Raw genomic sequence first — 18,314 nt, 5'->3', positions numbered from 1 at the left:
CCCCTTAGAAATGTGCCATGCAAGAGAGCCATAGGTTTATGAAGTGCTTAAAAATAAGAAGAAGTAAGTTCTGGGTTAGTTGGGCAACAGCCATCCAAAGCAGCCCAGGGAGCCATTCCTTTTCATTTCAAAGAGAAGTTTTGCTCATAGGCCTCTGCATTCAAGACCTTTTGGCTTAAATCTCTTAACTTTCACTCTGTGGCTCCTCCCGGTGCTAACCTTACGTAGCTGCCCTGCTGTATCTTATCATCCAGTTTTGGCTTGACTTGAGCAGGTTCTTCAAGGCTTCCCTGCTCATGGCCCCCCATGCTGGGGATGTTCCTCGCGCTGCCCTGCCCTGACCTTTGACTCTGTCCACAGTTCCCCAGGAGGCGGATGATCCATTACTACCAACAACCTATTTCCTTGATTCCTGATTTACTGACATTTCTGGGTTTATAAAACTTGTCATCATGTATTTTACTGAGATATCTTCGAAACTTTCTGTCTTTGAAAAAAATCCTTCTTACAGTGAAAGAAGGATTTTTTTCATAGGTCCCCATATTGATGCATTTCCCATTGCATGAAGACATAGCCTTGTGGGCCTCATGTTTACCAGCTGAAGGAAAGCACAGTTTACCCTTATCTCCAAGTCCTTCCCTTCCCACTTGGGTACTGGAGAGGGCAGAATGCGCAAATCCTTTCCTGCACCTTCTCGTTCATAGCAGGGATTCAGGCCCTGTAACTCTTCTGAAAGGCAATAATGAGATACTCCCTTGTTCCAGAGGAAAGCATATGTGGCCAGGAACCTAGAGTTGTCTGTTGTCATTGGACTCGTTGTTCAAGAAAAGCTGTATGCTCCCAATGCTTATGTTTTATGTTATTTTTATTCACTCTCATTTCCATTCATCCACTCAGTAAGCACTTTATAAGACCTACTATATTTCAAATATCAGGGATTTGAAAATGAAAGGTCTAATGTCTGCCCATTAGAAGCTTATGGCATCTCTCCTACTAGAAATGACACAAATGCCCCCTTATTTTGCATTAGCACGTGCAGAATGTGTAGACAGGCGATTTGATACTGTCGGATGTAGAGGTGAAATGATTTTATGAGATGTAGTTGGGCCCTTGACTTTGGTTTGGTCATAATGAAGTTCCCAACAAGAGATTTCCTTTTCCTTAATATTTAGCTCCCTGACTCTAGCTTTCCTCCTGCAAATCCATTTTGCATGTTAATACCAGGCAAAATGCCTTGAACTCAACTCTGATACCATCTGGACAAAAGCCTCATGGCTCTGTTTTCTGATTACATGAACTGAAACTTCTCCGCCCTGCTGTAGAGACCAAATAAGACCCACTCTCCTCCCTCAACACCCTTCTCCATCCTCCCCAGCATGCCCTCTTTTGCCCAAGTCATGCCAGTATCTTCCCCATCCCACAAATAGTATCATTGATCATGAAGGACATAGATTGGCTTGATCTGGGGATAATGATGGGTTCCAGCTAGTGGTCCCTAGAGTGACTTCCCAAATGGTAAGAACAAAAAAGGTAAAAACTTGCATTAGTAATGAATATTAGACACCAGAGCTGACTGTATTCTCTAGTCTATGTTGGAAGTTGGATGGAGAGGCCATCTTTACACCTGTTATCTTCTATGGAGTTCTAACTAATTGAGAAAGAAGCCATTTAGCGTCAAAACATAGTATCAGCTCAAAACGGTGCAGGAATGAGCACATCCTACAAGTATATGTTTTTTTATAGGCAAGGAAATAACTCTTAAGGATAATGTGAAATTTTATGAGCTAATGTGAAAAAGTGGGTTGTGTATAAATTAATCTAGCAATAGTGCTATTCTTTCATTTCAAATAGCAAACCATTTAATATAATTGTCTTCATCAGGAGGATGAAGAGACACTTAAAGTGCCACTAGAGAGATACTATAACATAAAGCCAGCTCTGTAAATTATATAAAATAATTGTCATAATTGAGTAAAAGTGTATACAAACTTGGTTAAGTAGCAAAGTCCTAGAATAAACAAATGGCTTGCCAGGTCATATTCAAAAATAACTAAAAATGGAACACGTCAGAAAAATGACATTTTGCAAACGTCCTAGTGCAGACTTGAGAAGGGCTCACTGGGCAGTGCACCTGCTGGACTACAACTACCTCAAATGGATGAAAGTGAAATTGAGAAGGTGGTTGCAAATACATCAAAGCCGTGTTCAATGTACAGAGAATGTATTATTCTGTACAAATGTAATCTAATGTGTCAAAAACAAAAAAATTATCAAGAAAAAACTTAATTGAGTTTACAAATGACGAGAATCTTAACTCCGGGCACACCTATAAATCAAATAAATTAGAATGCGGTAATGGATAATAGCTGTAGGAGTCTGAGTACATTAAAACTGTATATAATATGCTATGTGAATTCATATTTTTAATGTGAAATAATTGATATTTTCAAAATGTATGATTGGAAACGTGCCAGATTAACAAATGGGAAGGGGTTGAATGTACAAAATGTTCTGCTATTTATATTGCTATTGATTTATATATATTCTTTCATTAATGCAATAAAAGCATCAGAGGTCCTCTTGCTATAATAAAAATGCAGAAGCCAGGCCATTACCCAGAAGGTTACACAAGTTTTTGATATTAATAAAAATCAGACTCCTATAGTCTCTAAATAGTACTAAGTGCATTAATCTAATTTGTAAATTATACCTTCTTAAAATTAAAATCTATTTTACAAACTGCTCATGGGCCAGATTTTAAATGTTGAAATAGGACAGAAGACCATTCTTTTTATCTGAGGATTAAATTAAAATAATAGATGATGTTTTTATTTTATTTTTATTTTCTGTTTTTATTTTTGTCCTTTTCTAGGAGTAGAGATATATTGCAGATTACCTGGAATCTGTAATGTTCTAATAGTACATTTCTTTGGGGTCATGATTCAATTTAGAATTAGGAAATTGCTATTGATTTGTATAATTTTTTTTAAGGTCTGACTAAATCAGATTTTGAAAGTACTACTAAATGAGGACCATTCAAAATAAGCATTTCCTGCACTCTGCAAGGAGTTACATGCAAGATAAAACACAAAAGAAAGGTTTCCTTTTCTCTGGCATTATTTTTCCCTAGTGGGCTGCTTTTGACTATAGTAATAATTGCTATAATCTGAGAACCGCAACAAGATACAAGGTTTTGTTTTTTAAAGATTTTATTTATTTATTTGACAGAGATCACTAATAGGCAGAGAGGCAGGCAGAGAGAGTGAAGGGGAAGCAGGCTCCCTACCGAGCAGATCTAGCTGGGTATGTGTCAGGTTCTCCCAATGAGGTGAAAGCTCTTAACACAAATAAATGGTCAGGCCCTATTACCACCGACTGAGGCTATTCTGGAGGAAACTTGAGTCACTGTGTCGATAAAAGAGCATACAGATTCACCTGCCTCTCTGAACCCTTTAGTGCTAGAAGCCTCCTGGGCACTGTACTCATCTTCAGGACCTCAGGTCTGGAGGGAGAGGCTTGGTCCCTGCCAGCCAAGGCTATTTGTTGCATTCCAGTAGGAATGTGCTTATCTCCGGGCACATACCTCTCACTGTGTCTTGGTATCAGTGACAATAAGGAGCACCCATCCCAGCTTTGTGGTACAGAGTTGATCATCACCCATGAGGAAGGGGGGCTTGTAGGCAGATGGGGCCAGCGGGAGGGAAGGGCTGGTATTGGAGGCCAAGTGGTAGAGAGATCATTGCAGGCAAGGGACAGCACCTGCAAAGGCCGGAAGGCACAGGGGGTGGGGGAGGGGGTTGGGCAGGCATAAGGGAGAGTTCAGGACAGAGTCCTGACAAAGAAGAGGAGTAGAGGGAGGAGGAGGAAGAGAGATCATCCAATGTGCAGGATTAAGTATGGCCACAAACTCCTTGACAGTCCTCTCGAGAGGAGGCATTCAAGTCTCCTCTCCCGCGTGCATTTTCATGCTAAAGTGATGCTGTGCCAACTTCCAGGCCCAGATTTTAAGAGACAGGTAGCTTCCATTTCCTTACCCTTGAGAAAACTCACTCTTGGAGCTGTGAGGCAGCTGTGCTGTCAGAAGCCCAAGGTGACCACGCATAAGGTTGCATGGACAGACGGTTGGCCAGCCCAGCTGCTCCAGCCATCCCCACCCAGGGGAAAGCAGGTGCAGCCCAGCTGTTATCCATGGTAACAGCATGTGAGACCCCAAGGGAGAGCTGTCCAGCTGAGCCCAGTCACCTCACAGAACTTTGAGAGATCCTAATACGGTGCTGTTTTAAGCTGTTTAGGTCTTGTTTCCTTTGTTATGGAGCAACAGTAACTGTAGCATCAGAGAAACCAAAAGAGTGGGGCCAGGGCAATCAGGGAGAAGAAAATATGAGAGGAGGCATTGTCAGCACGACCTGGTGAGTGCCAGTGGAGGAGACGTAGGAGACATAGTCTGGAATGCATCCGTGGAGAGTTGGACTGGGGTTCAGAAGGAGTCGGGAGGACAGGAGGCAGAGAAAGTGAAGAGCCCAGCCTGTCCTGGAAGCCCTTGACCTGCTAGGGACCAGGTGACTAGAAGTTTGTTGGGGCAGGATAGGAACAGGACTCGAGGACAGAAATGCATGTGCGAGCAACCTTACAGCACCCCTTTCCTAGCGAGACTGGAGAGAAGAAGAAACTGGAAGAACTCAGGAGTGGTTTTCACCTGTACAGATGTGGTAGAGTGAAATCAGCACTCCCCCAAAAAAGACTCTCTCTGTCCCTCTCAGAGCCTCTAGGCACACAGGGTTAATCTCTTTTAGTCAAGACCACAGACACAGGGAGCTAGAAATAAGCAGGCCGATGAGGTTCTCTATAGCTCTGCCTCTAGACTGTGCTTTGACAAGGTAAGGAGGGAGTATTCTGTCCATTTTAATCTCCATGAGATGGGGACACAAGAGCTCGCGCATAAAGGCCCGTGTGGGTGAGGGCAGAGAGAGCCCACATTTGTCAGGAGAGTATGTGGGGCAGACAAGGGAGCCTGACCTAACTAAGATACTGTGTCTGGACCTGCAGCCAGGTAGGTGAGGCTGTGTCCGAAGGGCATGGCCAGCTGATGTCCATTTAGACGGATAGAGCAGATGGGCACGAAGGGGCTCCAGCCATCCCACAGGGGGTGGCCTGTGCTTGTCCCTGGGGATCTGTGCATGGGTTATAAGATCTGACCCCTGGGCAGCCATTTGGCATAAGGCTGATGTCCTGAATAGAGGAGTCACAACAGGAATAGTGCAGCGAAACATCTCGAGCTCTCCCAGTATGCCAGGCACCATGCTGAACACCTAAGACGTATTGTCCCACTTAACTTCATGAAAGCCCTGGGAGGCCAGTGGTATTTTCCCCTTTTCTTTTTGAGATGCAGAAAGAGAATGCAACTGGTCCACTATCCACAGAGTAGGACCAGGACTTGAACCTTTACCCTCTGACCTCAGAGCCAACCATGATGTCCTGATAAGGTCAAAGTAGACCAGAAGGGCCCCCACCAGTAAGGTGGAGTTTCAGTGCAAGGTTCTGGTCCCATGGAGGGTGGGTTATCAGGTAATATGCTAGATAGAACTTTGAAGTCGGAGTCAGTGGTGGGGGCATATCTCCCAGAATGACTGGGCAGGGAACTTATATGGCCATCAGAATGGGAATCCGGGTGTCACTGCTCTAGCAAATCCTTGACCAGAGGAAGGAAAGTGGAGATGACTAACATATGGCCTTCCTCCCATCCAGATGATTCCGAGTGAGGAGCTCATAGGCTCCACCATAAAAAGCTATAAAATTCAGCTTAGAAGACAGACGCACTCAAAGATGTCAGTTACTCCTTCACACATAAATCCAGAATCTTATCTGTTTCAGTGTATTTGTTAGATGTGTATGAATCCCGTTTGTATAGACATTTTTTAAAGTTTACCTATTTCCAACAAAATCTGAAGAAAGGATTAAAGTAAAAATCACCCATAATTTCAACACAAGATAACTTTTTAAAACTTTTTTTTTTAATTGCTAGTAGCATCTCCTCTTAGGGAGGCTTAATAAATATTTATTCCGTTAATTGGTGAATTAATTAAGCTAGTGTTCAGAACTCCTGTATAGGAAGCAAGAGACTTATGCACAAGGATAACAACCATTTTGTCTTCTTTTTCCCACACCTGGCCTTTGAGCCATCTAGAGGAAGAGAGAGAAATATGGGTAAGGGAGGGAACCAAGTGGTCCCCAGGCAGATGCATATGGCAACCAGGTACTACAAAGACAGCATGTAGTTCTGATCTGTCCAGTTCTTGGAATAAGGAGGTAGCAGAGCGGTACCACCTTTTTAAGCAGACTTACTCTGCTCTTCACTTAACATGGGCCAGTCCACACTGGGAACTGGACCAATCAGTTTAGTGATTAGCAACACTTCCTTCTTTGGTTCAGGTCTTAGTTAGTGATTAGGAACTCTTCCTTCTTTGACTCAGGTCCTGGAAGCTGATGCCAGAAGAGCATTCTCCCTTTTTTACTACATTCCCAGCTTACATTTCTTCCTTTTGACCCACTGAGCCTTTTAGTCAAGTCTATGTCGTGCACAGCTGTAGTGTTCTTGAGGACAGAGAAGGTCAGGGAAACCTGACGGAACACCATGTGTGACCTCCTAGACACTTGTCCTTTGCACATACCTGGGGCCAGTTCAGAGGTTACCCCCAGGAGCTGCTGTCATCCACCAAAACAGGTTTTCCCTAAGTCAACTCCAAGGCCATTTTGAAATGATGCCAGTAATGCTGTCTGTCCTTACGGGCTTTGTAGAGCTAAGAAAGTTCAGAGTTCATGTACTGTAAAAAAAAAAAAAAAAAAAGCACTAACTCCTCACAAATTCTCATTAATCCAGACCTCAGTCACTCATGAGTCTCAGTTTCTCAAAATCCTAGAATTCATATGATACCCAAGAATACTGAAAAACCCAACAACACCCACAAGGTCTAGAAAATGCAAACAATGCCTTCTCTGTTGCAGCAGCTGCTAATCTTAGCACAGTTTCCTGCTTCCCAAGCAAAACCAGAGTCGGCAGGTCCTGGTCCATATTTAGATCCACGTTTCTACTGCCGGCTGTTACCTGAGAGAAGAGGACAGACAAATGCTGAAAGGAGAAAGGAGTGAATTGTGTTTCTTTCAGTTTCACCAGAATGAGCACCAATCTGTCTTTAAAATCCAAACCAGAGAACGTGACTTCTAAGAGAGGAACTGTGTCATTATGCCCTCAATATCCTTGGAGAAAATATAGTTACAAATACCACACCATCTACCAGAGAATGACATATATGAAGCACTGCTATTTTTATACAGAATCTAGAAATTTGAACCTCTATATTCAAAGCCTTTCATGGGTCTTCTATTCCTTCTATTTAAAAACCTCTTGATATCTTCCCCCCTCTCTCTCCATTAATAGTCACCCCCGAAAAAAGGAGGCTTATTTTACAGTGTGGGTTTTCCGTAATAGAGAACATGAATTTCTTGTGAGTATTAAAATTTTAAGTCCTGTCTGACCCTTTAACAAAGGAACAGATGAAAAGATAAAGAATATATATAATATGAAATACTTTTCAGAAGGGGAAGAGAAGATGTAAAAACACACAAACAGTAACAAGGGAAAAGGCAAGAAGGGTGTGGGAACATGGAAAAGAATGACCAAAATGTTCTACCGCGAGCCCTCTTCCTACTAGCGTAATCATAGGTGGTTCCCAAATTGGAGAAAATAAAATTCAGGCAAAACTCAATACAAAACAATGAATACTTAAAACATCAGAACCCGTTAAATAGAAGCTCTGGATACAAGACACAGACGAAGTAACCACACGAGGCAACTGCACAAAGCAAATTCTTGTAAGAGATGGACTCTTGAAAGAAGACCCACCCCCCCCCACCACCACCACCCGGGAGTGCTCACGAGGGTCCTAACTGGGGTTCCGATGCGCAGCCCCTCTGGCGCCCTCTGTCGGCGGCGGAGCGAAGAGGAACGGGGGAGGGTCGTTCCTGCGCCGGGGCCACCTGCCAGGGCTGGAAAGGAGCCAGGTAATTCGGAACTCGCCTAAAGGATCAGGGTGTCCTGAGACTCTGTATGAAACGCGGAAGGATGATACAAAGCTCAGAGGAAGCTCCAGGCTGGCTGCAGGCAAGACGCTAAGCCAGATGCAAGGTAGTAAGAAGTTCATAAAACCTGTGATTCCGGCCACCTCGAGGGAGTGTAGAAAAGTAAGGCAGTAGTTACCATTGGGATATTTACATCAAATTAAGACTGTTTCTGATGACGCATGTTCCTCTCGCTTGACCACCTCTGACACAAGCAAGGAGTGGCTGAACTTGGTGTGTTCGATGATCTTCTGTCACCTCTCCCACTTCCACACACCTTCCTTTAGGACAATTCCTGATTATCTGGAATAGACTCCTCTCTGAGCTTACCCAGAAAGAGATGCTGAAACTTCCAGTTCTACAGATTGGTCTGTGGATGCCAGACACGTGGAAAGGGAGGCCCTGCGAGCCCATCAGAAGCTTGCACCATTAGCCAGGTTGATAGTTCTGGGTTTTATGGGATGGCATGTGGGCCTCATTCATCACTTTTTTCTCTAACAGCCTTGACACTAACCTGCCCCATCACTTCTCTCAGCGTCTGTGGACTCTATTCCTGAATGGACTCCCCAACTCAGCCAAATAGTGAAAATCAATGCCTCCAATTCAGAAACGAGTTTTTCCCAAGAGGCAGTAAATTCAAAACCCGCAAATGTTATTCTTTTCATGAAATCCCACATCACTGGAGTGCATTGTCCCCTTCTCAGGCAAGGAATTTGCCTGCTGCAAGGCTGCTTTTTTAAATGCAGAAGTCTCTTAGAGAGACCCAAGATTCAGTTGCTGTGTCCTAGGCTTTGGAATCAGCTGCACCTGGGAAAAGCAGCAGCCAATTCAATATGCAGCATGCCAGATGGCCTGGCATTTCTATATGAGCTTCGAGCTACCACATCCTGTGTGGCTGGGAGCCAGACTGGTGGGTGGGCTCTCCTGGGCCGGACCTGCAGGTCTGAATATTCCTAGCCTGCAAGAGTCTCTCCTCAGAAAACCGTGGTCCTATCTGCAGCTGACACCGTTAGTCCCGCCTGAGCATCAGATGGTGAAAAAGTTAAGTGTCTCCTAGAATCTAAGGGAAAATTGGGTAGGGGCAGAAGAGAGGCTCCCTGTGAGGCAAAGGGGTATCTGGAGACAAAGCAGCGTTTTCCACTGGGCTGGATGCTTCACTTTTTGCCAGGCTAGCCCACCTCTGAGGATCTTACCTTGTCATGCAGCCTGTTTGCAAGATTAAAGCGTGACTGTCTGTGTTACGTGACTCCCCGAGAGCTATTTTGGTAGAGTTCTGTGAGCCGCATCCCTGGAGCTGGTAGCATAGCAGCCCTCTTAAATATGGTCACAGGGCTATCTGGTATCTGGTGACCAGGTATCAGAAATTACTCTGCCTTAGATCCCTAAGATCTGTGCATGGTCAAGGATGTACCCAGTTAGCCTAAAGTTACCCTCCCAACCTCCTGAAGAGCCATGGGTGTGGAGCTCTGACCCCCTTTACTGCCGTAGTGCAGTATATCTCGTGCCCCAATTGTCATGAAACCTCGTCAACAGTCAGGTCTTCTGATAACAGGCTGCTGACATTCCATTTGTGGTTCTCACCTTGATCCAGTTTTGTAAGTCAATATTCAAAATGCTCTACTGATCCTAAACGGTTCATTTTAAAATTCTCGCTGAGATTGCTTCCCTACTCCACCCATACACTCTCAGTGTCCTTCATACACTCTGCCCCAATGCATCCTTGCCCTTCATGGCACTGGCAAATCTGGAAGAATTTGGCGAGTACCTGATAAAAGTACATGATTCCCTGAAAGAGTTCAAGAAAACACACCAGCTGGTCAAGGGCTGGGTTAAGTTATTAGTGATCAGGATAGGATGTGGGGTAGGGTCTCCATCTGACCCTGTCCCTTTATGCCAGGAACTGTACTTTCTACCATCTGGACCTCTTTGGTAGGATAGTCTGTCGTTCTTAGTTTATGTGTCCTATCTCAACCCTAGGGAACTCAGCTCTCCACCATCTGACCAGTTAAAAGCCTTCCCACTACATGGACTGAAATGCAGAGACTGACCCCCGTAATCCAGGATGAGGAATAAAAATATGTGGCACAGAACGTGCTAGACTTTGTGGTGTATGGCCAATCCTGTATTTGGCCTCCAAGGATCTGTTGGGATCCTTGCTTCCAGCTTGAATACCCCAGGGAGGTTGAGGGACAACCTCAGCCAGGAGAGAGGACAAAGAAAGTGTCAGCGACTAGATGGTACTTCTTTTTCACTTCAGATTCTTTGATCCTTCTAGATAGAAGGATCCTCTTATCAGGGAGTTTTAAAATCTTATTTTATTAATCTTTTCAAAGAATCAAATTCTAGTTTTCTTGATCCTCTCTATATGTTTTCTGTTTTTTTCCTTTCTGTTCTTATTTTTATTTTTATGATCTCCTTCCGTCTTCTTCCCTTGGGTTTAATTTGTTGTTCTTTTTCTAATTTCTTGAGATGGCTGCATAGCTCATTGGTTTTTAGCTATTCTTCTCTATGTATGCATTTAAAGCTGTACATTTTCCACTAAGCAGTTTTTGTTTTGCTTTGTTTTGGTAAAATTCTAAGTGAAGCATAACACAACAGAAAAACGCGCAAATTTAAACGCAGAGCTTATGAATTTTCAGAAAGTGAACACATCCATGTACATAGCACCCAAATCAAGAAGCAAAGCTTTACTCACATTTTAACCCATTCTGTATCTCCTCCCTCCTTTCCGTACATCTGTGGGGTTTTTTTCTTTTTTTTTTAATCTTGCAGCCTTTTTGCTTTTTTTAGTTTTTATTTAAATTCTGGGTACTTAAGACACAGTATAATATTAGATTCAGATGTAAAATTTCCTGATTGAGCAGTTCTACACAACAGCAAGTGCTCATCACATGTGCCCTCCTTAGTCCCCAGCACCTATTTAACTCATCCCCCACCCACCTCCCCTCTGGTGATCATCAGTGTGTTCTCTACAGTGAAGACTCTGATTCTTGGTTTGCCTCTTTTTTCCCCATGATTGTTTTGTTTCTTAAATTTCACATACAATTGAAATCTTACGGTATCTGTCTTTCTGACTTATTTCCTGTAGATAATACTCCCTAACTCTATCCACATTCTTGCAAATGGCAAGAGTTCATTCTTTTTGATGGCTGAATAATATTCCATTATGTATATGTACTATGTCTTCTTTAGTCATTCATCAGCCAGTGGACATTTGGGCTCATTCCATAATTTGGCTATTATTGGTAATGCTGCTGTAAACATCAGGGTACTTGTATCCCTTCAAATTGGTATTTTTGTGTCCTTTGGATAAACACCTAGTAGTGCAATGGCTGGATTGTAGGGTAGGTCTATTTTTAATTTTTGAGGAACCTCCATACTGATTTTCAGAATGGCTGCACCAGTTTGCACTCCCACCAACAGTGTAAGAGGGTTCCCCTTTTCCACATCCCTGCCAACACCTGTTGTTTCGTGTGTTGTTGATTTTAGCCATTCTGACAGGTGTGAGGTGATACCTCATTGTAGTTTTCATTTGTATTTGCCTGATAATGAATGATATTGAGCATACTTTCATGTGTCTGTTGGCCATCTGGATGTCTCCTTTAGAAAAATATCTATTCATGTCTTCTGCAAATTTTTTAGTTGGGTTATTTGTTTCTTGAATGTTGAGTTTTATAAGTTCTTGTATATTTTAGATACAAACCTTTTTTCACATGTGTCATTGGCAAACATCTCCCATTTCCTAAGTTACCTTTTAGTTTTGTTGACTGTATCCTTTGCTGTGCAGAAGCTTTTTATTTTGATGAAATCCCAATAGTTTTATTTTTGCTTTTATTTCTCTTGCCTCATGAGACACATTAGTAAGAAGTTGCTATGGCTGATGTCAAAAAGGTTAATACTTGTGTTCTCCTCTAGGATTTTAATGGTTTCTTGTCTCACATTTAGGTCTTTAATCCATTTTGAGATTTTTTTGTGTTTATGGTGTAAGAAAGTGGTCCAGTTTCATTCTTTGCACAGTATTGTCCAGTTTTCCCAACACCATTTGTTGAAGAGACTGCTTTTTTCCCCATTAAAAATCGTGCTTTGTTGAAGAGTAATTGACCGAATAGTTGTGGATTCTTTTCTGAGTTTCCTATTCTGTTCCACTGATCTATGTGTCTGTTTTTGTGCTAGTACCGTACTGTCTTCATCACTGTAGCTTTATAATGTAATTAAAGTCCGGAATTGGGATGCCTCCAGCTTTGCTTTTCTTTTTCAAGATTGCTTTGGCTATTCAGAGTAATTTTGTGGTTCCATACAAATTTTAGGATTGTTTGTTGTAGCTCTGTGACAAATGCTGGTGGTATTTTGATAGGGATTGCATTAAATGGTTAGTATAGACATTTTAACAAAGTTTATTCTTCAGATCCACAAGCATGGAATGTTTTTCCAATTCCTTGTGTTGTCTTCTATTTCTTTCATCAGTGTTTTCAGAATACAGTTCTTTTAACTCTTTGGTTAGGTTTATTCTTACGTATCTCACTATTTTTGGTGCAGTTAATGGGATTAATTCCTTGATTTCTGTCTGCTGCTTTGTTACTGGTGTATAGAAATACAACTGTACCTTGATTTTGTATCCTGTGACTTTACTGAATTCCTGCATCAGTTCTAGCAATTTTTGGTGGAGTCTTTTGTTTTTTCTATATAGAGTATCATGTTATCTGCAAATAGTCAAAGTTTGACTTCTTCTTTGCTGATTTGGATGTCTTTTGTATCATTTTGTTGTTTGACTGGCGTGGCTAAGACTTCAGTACTATGTTAAATAACAGCGAGAGTAGACATCCCTGTCTTTTTCCTGACTGGAGGAAAAGCTCTCAGTTTCTCCCCATTGAATGATATTAGCTATGGGTTTTTCATATATGGCCTTTATTATGTTGAGTTTTGTTCTCTCTAACCCTACTATGTTGAGGGTTTTTATCAAGAATGGCTGTTGTACTTTGTCAAATGCTTTTTCTGAATCTATTAAATGGATCATATAGTTCTTACCCTTTCTTTTATTGATGTAGGGTATCACGTTGATTGATTTGCACATATTGAACGACCCTTGTAGCCCAAGAATAATTCCCACCTCATCTTAGTGAATGGTTCTTCTAATGTACTGTTGGATTCCATTTGCTAATATTTTATTGAGAATTTTTGCATCCATGTTCATCAGGAATATTGGCTTGTAGTTCACTCTTCAGTGGTGACTTTATCTAGTTTTGGTATCAATGCTGGCCTCATAGAATGAGTTTGGAAGTGTCCTCCCATTTCTGTTTTTTTGGAACAGTTGGACGAGGATAGGTATTAACTCTTTAAATATTTGGTACTATTCCCCCCTGTGAAGATATCTGGCTCTGCACTTTTGTTTGTTGGGAGGTTTTTGATTACTGATACAATTTATTTGCTGGCTATCGGTTTGTTCTAATTTTGTTTCTTCTAATTTTCTATTCCTTCCTTCTATTTCAGGTTTTTTGTTGTTGTTTTTGTTGTTGTTGTTGTTTTAGTTTATATGTTTCTAGGAATTCATCCATTTCTTCCAGGCTGTCTAATTTGTTGGCATATAGTTTTTCATAATATTCTCTTAAAATTGCTTGTATTTCTGTTGTGTTGGTTGTGTCTCCTCTTTCATTTGTGATTTTATTTATTTGGGTCCTTTCTCTTTTCTTTGTGATAAGTCTGGCTAGGTATTTATCATTTTTATTACTTTTTTCAAAGAACCAGCTCCTGGTTTCACCGATCTGTTCTATTGTTTTTTGAGTTTCTATATCATTTATTTCTGCCTTAATCTTTATTATTATTTCCCTTTTTCTGCCGGCTTTAGGCTTTGTTTGTTTTTCTTTTTCTAGGTCCTTTAGGTGTTTATTTGGTCTATTAGGTTCTGTATTTGAGATTTTTCTTGTTTCTTTTTTTTTTTTTAAGATTTTATTTATTTGACAGAGAGAGAGAGAGATCACAAGTAGGCAGAGAGGCAGGCAGCGAGAGAGAGGGGGAAAGCAGGCTCCCTCCTGAGCAGAGAGCCCAATGAGGAGCTTGATTCCAGGACCCTGGGATCATGACCTGAGCCGAAGGCAGCGGCTTTAACCCACTGAGCCACCCAGGCGCCCCTTTTCTTGCTTCTTAAGATAGGCTTGTAATGCTATATACTTCTCTCTTAGGATCACTTTTGCTGCATTGCAGTGGTTTGGGGCCATTGTATTTTCATTTTCGTTTGTTTCCCTGTATTTATTTAATTTCATTTGTTGCCATGTAATTTTTTAATTTAGTTTTTAAATTTTTAATTCTTATTCTTTTCAATTTAGTATGTGTTTAACCTGCATGTATTTGAGGTCTTTCCAAATTTTTTCTTGTGGTTGACTTCAAGTTTCATAGTGTTCTGGTCAGAAAAACATGCATGGTATGATCTCAGTCTTTTTGTCCTTGTTGAGGCCTGATTTGTGACCTCTTATGTTATCTTCTCTGGAGAATGTCCCATGTGCACTAAAAAGAATGTGGAATTCTGCTTCTTTAGGATGCAGTGTTCTGAATGTATCTGTTAAGTCCATCTGGTCCAGTGTGTCATTCAAAGCCCTTGTTTCCTTATTGATTTTTTGCTCAGATGAGCTGTCCATTGCGGTGAGTGGAGTGTTAACGTCCCCTACTAGTATTGTGTTATTATCAATGAGTTCCTTTATGTTTGTTATTAACTGTTTTATATATTTGGGTGCTCCCATTTTGGAGTCATAAATATTTACAATTGTTAGATCTTCTTGTTGGATTTTCCAGTCTATTATGACACAGTGCCCATCTTCATATCTTGTTATAGTCTTTGGTTTAAAGTCGAATGTGTCCAATGTAAGTATTCCTACTCTGGCTTTCTTTTGATGTGCATTTGACAATAAATGTTTCTCTACATCTCACTTCCAGTATATAGTTGTCTTAGATCTAAAATGAATATCTTGTGGGCAGCATATAGATGGGTCTTTTTCTTTTTTTAATCCATTCTGATATCCTGTGTCTTTGATTGGAACATTTGGTAATTCAGAGTAATTACTGATAGATGTATATTTAGTGCCATTTTATTATTTGTTTTGTTCTTCTTTCTGGAGACTTTCTCTGTTCCTTTCTTGTCTTTGTCACTTTTAGTCTTTCCTTTCCACTTGGAGTCCCCCTTTAAAATTTCTTCCAGGACTCTAGTTTTTGCTTGTTTGAGAAACTCTTTATCTCTCCATCTATTCTGAAAGATAGCCTTGGAGGATAGAGTATTCCTGGCTGTCGATTTTTCCCATTCCACACACTGAATATATCTCTTCTGGCCTCCTGAGTTTCTGGGGAGAGATCTGCAGTAAGCCTTATAGGTCTTCCGTGTAAGTTAAGGATTTCTTTTGTCTTTCTGCTTTTAAGATTCTTTCTTTATCGCTATATTTTTCAAATTTAATTACAATATATCTTGGTGTTGGACTGTTTTTGCTCATTTTGATGGGAGTCCTCTGTGCCTCCAGAACCTGTCTGTTTCCTTCCCCAGATTAGGGAAGTGTTCAACTTTCATTGCGTCAAATCAATTTTCTGCCCCCCCCCCCTTTCCTCTTCTGGTACTTCTATAATATGAACACTATTACATTGATGGAGATCCTGAGATCCCTAAGTCTACTCTCATGATCCATAATTCTGCTTTCTTTTTTTTTGTTCAGCTTCATTATTTTCCATTCTTTTGTCTTCTGGGTCAATAATTCATTCCTCAGCTTCTTCAGCCTGGTGGATATTATAACCAGTCAAATCTCAGTAATTGTATTTTTCATTCCTGACTGATTGTTTTTCAACTCTTTGTCCAAATGCTAAGAGCCTCCCTGAAGGCTTCCATTCTTTTCTCAAGCCCAGCAAATATCCGTATGATCATTCCTTTAAATTCTCTAGCAGGCATGTTACTTACATCTATTTCATTTAGATCTCTGGCATGACCTTTTCTTGTTTTTTCATGTGGGGTGAATTCCTCCATCTTGGCATTCAAAGTCTCTGCCTTCTTTTGTGTATTAGAAAACCCAGTTATGGGGGCACCTGGGTGGCTCAATTGTTAAGCGTCTGCCTTCAGCTAGGGTCTTGATACCAGGGTCTTGGCATGGAGCCCTACATCAGGCTCCCTGCTCAGTGGGAAGCCTGCTTTTCCCTCTCCCACTCCTCCTGTTTGTGTTCCCTCTCTTGCTGTGTCTCTTTCTGTCAAATAAATAAATAAAATATTTAAAAAGGAAGGAAGGAAGGAAAAGAAAAGCCAGTTATGGCTCCTGCCCCCGGAAGTGATGGCCTTATGAGGAAGCGATCATACATGTGTCCAGGGCCTGGTGCTCCTGGGAGCATCTCAGGTGTGCACTGTGTGCATTCTGCAGCTGTCTCTCGTCTATTTTATCCTTCGGGCCAGTTGTCTGCAGAGACTCTCCTTGTCTCTCGTGGGCAGTGTTTGGTACCTGGCCAGAAGCGGGAAGTTTTAACAAGGTGTGTGCTTTGGTCTGCTTGTGAAATGAGATCTGAAGCTACTTCTGCTAGAACTGAGGCCCCACTGATCTCTCTGGCTGGGAGATACGGTGTGGGCAGGGGTTGGTCTTCTGGGGAAGAGGCCCCCTGTGTGGAGATGGAGGCGCCCTTGCTTGGAACACAGCCCTGCCAGAGCTCAGGAGTGGGTGTGGTGTAAGCAGGCGAGGCAGCCCCTGTAGGCCCCGTGCTGCCTCCTACAGGTGGTTCTGTGTTTATGTTGAGGGGCAGGGGAGGAAAATGGCACCAGTCAACTCTTTTGTCCCCAGAGAGGAGCCTCCGTACATGTTGGCTCTCAGGGAAGCACTCTGAGACCAGCAAATAATCTCTCTCCATGTGTCCCATTCATTTTTCACTCCGCTATTTCCACACCGTCTGCGCCCAGCTTGTTTGCCTGCCTTTTCTGCCCCAAGCAGCCCATTGCCCTCTGGGCTCTATCTCAGCCAAGCCTGCTAACTTTTAAAACAGGGTCTGGTGGTGGGTATTAAGGAGGGCACGTATTGCATGGAGCACTGGGTGTGGTGCATAAACAATGAATTCTGGTACACTGAAAAGAAATTTTAAAAAAATTTAAAAAAGGAAAAATAAATAAATAAAACAGGGTCTGGTCAGGGGCCTGCATTGGTTTTCTGGGGGCTGGGTCCCGCCACACTGGGATTGAGAGAGGTTTGACTAAGAAGGGCAGTTGAGAGAGAGGGCAGGGGGATGGAACTCGGAGTGAGCAGGCCAGGAGGCCAGTGCTGGGCTGGCTGCCCTCTGTCCCTGGCTCTGCACCTAGGCTGAGGGTCAAGGGAGGGAAATGGTGCCAACTGACTCCTTTGTTCCTGGAGAGGAGCCTCTGTGAATACCACCTCTCGGGGATGAGCTCCAAGAAGAGTGAACAGTCTGCCCCCTGTTGTGCCCCAGGAGCTCCTGAGATTGCCATTTCCAGGCCATCTGCCCCCAGGGTTGTTTACCTACCTTCTCTCCAGGCGAGGGGCACCCTTGGGGTTTCATCCCAGCCAAGCCCACCGACCTTTAAAACTCTGGTCTTAGTCCGGTGATAGGTATTGAGGAGGGCATGTATTGCATGGAGCAGTGGGGGGTTATATACAAACAATGAATTTTGGAACACTGTATCAAAAACTTATGATGTACTGTATGGTGGCTAACATAACATAATAAAAAATTTAAAATAAGGATAGATAGATAGAGAGATAGATAGATAAAACTCTTGCCTTCAAGCCTTGCTGGTTGCAAGAAATCAAGGAAATTAGCCCCTCTCATTTTCCCAGCCAATGGCTTTGGGGAAATGTTCTCCTTGTGTCTTCCCCTGTGTGCTCCTCTGTCTCTAGCTCTGTCTCTCTCTCTCTCACCTTTGCCCACAACCACAGCTCCCCCCACCCTGTCCACACCAGCTCCACAGCACCAGTGATCCATTTCAGCCCCAAACCAGGTCTCTGTACTACCTCGCTCCCTTGATGTGGTTTCTTCTCTCCCTCTAGTTGTGGAGTTAATTCTGCTACACCTCAGGTTGATCTGATCGTTAGTTATAAAGCTCTTTTTAGGGGATGAGACAAGCCTATGGTTCTACTTCTATGCCGCCAGTTAGCTCAAGCCCCTCCACTTCTATGTTTCTGTCTCTGGGGTCATTTTCCTTCTAGAAGGAAAGAGCTTCTTTTTTTGTATTTCTTTTGGTG

At 42.3% G+C, this 18,314-nt stretch overlaps 1 protein-coding gene across 4 annotated transcripts in view; it reads left to right on the top strand.

Moving 5' to 3' along the window:
• The window catches only part of HECW1 (HECT, C2 and WW domain containing E3 ubiquitin protein ligase 1), a 469,612-nt gene that overhangs the window by 222,222 nt on the left and 229,076 nt on the right, over positions 1–18,314 (top strand). The window lies entirely within an intron of this gene.

The sequence above is a fragment of the Mustela nivalis genome (genome assembly GCF_964662115.1).
Source record: "Mustela nivalis genome assembly, chromosome: 12".
NCBI lineage: Eukaryota > Metazoa > Chordata > Mammalia > Carnivora > Mustelidae > Mustela > Mustela nivalis.
The sequence above is the reverse complement of the archived record's forward strand: the minus strand, read 5'-3'. Positions and strand labels throughout refer to the sequence as shown.